A 3,213-nucleotide genomic window follows, 5' to 3' on the forward strand; every position below is an offset into this window, starting at 1 on the left:
GAATTTGGGTTGGCAAAAATATTACCATGAAAAAAAAGGGAGAAAGTCTGGACAATTTGATATACTAAATACCCCTGCCGCAGCAAACTTGCAGACTTAGCGAATTTCCATTTGCCCGATTGGATTTATACTAAAATATCTCCTTAAAAATATCATATTTATTCCCTATTTAATTAACATTAGTTTAACTTAGGTTTGCTGCAACAGGGAGGGTAGAAAGGGTTTTTTTTTAAATGTTAATAGTTTAGTGTGAAATGAATGCATTTTCCAAATTCGATCAAAATGTTCATAAACAAATAAACTACAACAGTTTACTTATTCTCCATAAGAATAACATGGGAATTTTAAATTTACCGTTTTTTTGGAATTTTTTCTGTAACCATTAGGCGCATAATAACGCTTCAATATACTAAATTATTTGTTTTTTAAAGCTCTACAAAATGGTTTGGAAAGAAATTGCTAAATTTTAAGTTTTTAGGGTCAAAAATGGGAAAAACCAATTTTTATCCTATAAAACCCCCATAAACCCTTGTTCCCATAGTCCGATCATGCTGGTTCGCGAACTCGTTTGAATAAACGTAAGTTTACACATTTGTACCAAATTTCATCAAAATCAGGTGATTTTTGCTTGAGTTATCGTGCTAACTGACACATATATAAATATATATATATGAATTTGAACGGATGGTGTTTTTGGCCTCTGGGGACCTCAAAACGAAAAAGTAAATCGTTCCCGGGTCCAGGTCTTACTATGCGTACTACGGTAATAGCTTATTCCCTATATGGGAAATTCGCTGAAAGAAAACTCAATTAACACTGTACTGCATTTCTTGAGCAATCATTGAAAGAGCCAATTTGTAAACTATAGAAACATATGAAAGTCATAGAACACCACCAAGTAGAAGAAATGGAAATAATGTTTTATTTTTTAGACTTTATAATCGTTATTACGGACAAATTAATGCGGCTATGAGTGGGAAACATTTGTAGAAAACACTAAAAAACAAGATCAGCTTTTGAAAAATGATAAGATATTTACAAAAATGTTGATTATATCAAACTGTTATGTACATTGTGAGTATTTCCATAATCTTGAGTCGACTATTTTAAAGGAGTCGGAAACTATGACTGTTATTTGTTTTAAAATAATGCCTGTAATTCTTCGCAATTGCTCGAATTCGAGCAACAGGTACACTAGTGTTATTTAAATATGGGATAAATCTGACATAATTAGGGACAGCAAAAATCCAATCGGACAGAATTCACTTTAATTCCTTGTCTGCAGGTTTTTTCCATCGGGGGTTGTGATATTGGTCACATATGTTTAATAGTCTTTATTTTATTGTCTTGTTGAAAGCATATTGCTTATGTTTTTTCTAGTAATGATTTGAGTTAGTGTTGAGGTAGCATGAAGGTTAAAATGTTCTTTCTTTAACTAGTTTGTTTTAATTTTGTGATTATACTACACTGGCGACGAGGATGTCTAGAAGGATTCAGAAGAATGATAGGGTAGTTTGATGAAGAGTCTCGCAGTGAGTGGGAGAAGAAAATGGAGAAGTTTGTCTTTGAGAAATTCAAATGTGAAGAAACAGCAGAAGAGTATGTTGAACATTTTCAACGTGAACGGGTGAAAGGGTTGGGGGGTTCAGATGAGCATAGTAAGGAAGCAAGAAAAGACTTACTACTTGACTGGCTTATGTGGGAGGTGAACCACTTCAGAAGATGCAAAATTATTTCATCCCAAAGAACCTTTGATTCTTGTTCATATGAAGAAATTAAGACTGCATTCTTTACACTTTATGGTCCAAACCAAACTATTTTTGCTGCCCGTTTTGAGTTTGAAAGAGCTGTTAGGAATGAAAGTGAGTCCTTCACAGAATATTTCACCCGGTTAAAGAAATTAAGCAAACACTGTCGGTATGGTCAAGGCTTGGATGAACGGATCCGGGATCGTTTCATAGCAGGGGTATTCAATGAACAATTTGAAGTGGAAGTAAGGCATCGTTGGCCGGATAGTGTAGAGACTGGTGGCAGCGTAGTCAGGGCAGAGAGTGTTCCAGCTGGCCAGGTCGATGGAGCGTGCCAGAAACGAGGTGAGTACCAGTTCTACATCGAGTGTATGTTTTGTTAAGAAGCGACAGTCAACTGGTCAAATGAATAGATGTGAGAACTGCAGATATAGTTGTAAAGCTAGGTAGGCCTACTCACATTGGTTATTTCCACTACAAACGCCTTGCATTTGGCTTAACTGATGCTCCAGCCAAATTTCAGTGTTTCATGGAAAATCTACTCAGAAAAGAATGTAGTTGTGTGAGCCAGAGTCGCAGATTGCACTAGTGTCTAAAACTCTATTTTGTACCTTATTTTTTGTTACGGTACTGACACACCGTAGTTGCCGGGTCACAACAGTTGCTATAGCTCATAATAAAGTAGTTCCATCAGTTTGACTTGGTAAAAACCAGTCATGTAAACGACAGAAATCAGTAATTTAGATCAGCGCAATCTGTAGGTGGCTTTTAAGGAGTTCTTTAACCTATGTTATCACAGTTAAAAATAAAAGTATTATAATGAGAGAAGTACAAAACTGCCTAAAAGTAATGAGCCAATTTAATCCTTGACTTAACAATGAAACGAAAAAAAAACCAGTTCAAGATTGTCATTATCAATATGGGTTAAGCACCAAAAGTTAGCAGTACGGCTATTGTGACAAGCCATTCTCATAACACCGTAAATAATAAAGAGTTGATGCATAGACATTGGTATCAATCAAGAGTAACAAACAACTATAAAATATCTGAATGCCAAAAATAAATGTGGCTTTACAATAAAAATATACAAATTTTTTGTTGTGGAATCATTTTATTCAATGATTTTTTTTTAACAAAGGACACAATACGTATAATTCTTATACACCATGAATTGTAACAAATAATTGAATTCACACAGTTAGGCCTAGTTATTTCAGGCTTTCAGCTAACACAACAATTTAACTGCATAAAAAGTTACAAAAATGCTCTTTTTTAATGGGAATTAATAGTTTGAATCTGAATAGCAGGTGTAATCTAGATGTGAAAGTAGCAAAATATAAGCCGTCATTTTTCATGAGACAAAATGTTAATCAGAAGATTTAATGTACATTGAATAAAAATTCTTGGTTAACTATAGGTACTTATTTATCTGTAAAACACACCATTATTTTTTTCAGTCAATAGA

The sequence above is a fragment of the Macrosteles quadrilineatus genome, unplaced genomic scaffold, assembly GCF_028750875.1.
Source record: "Macrosteles quadrilineatus isolate MER2022 unplaced genomic scaffold, UCM_ALF_1.0 Scaffold_4__1_contigs__length_99947679, whole genome shotgun sequence".
In the NCBI taxonomy this organism is placed as follows: domain Eukaryota; kingdom Metazoa; phylum Arthropoda; class Insecta; order Hemiptera; family Cicadellidae; genus Macrosteles; species Macrosteles quadrilineatus.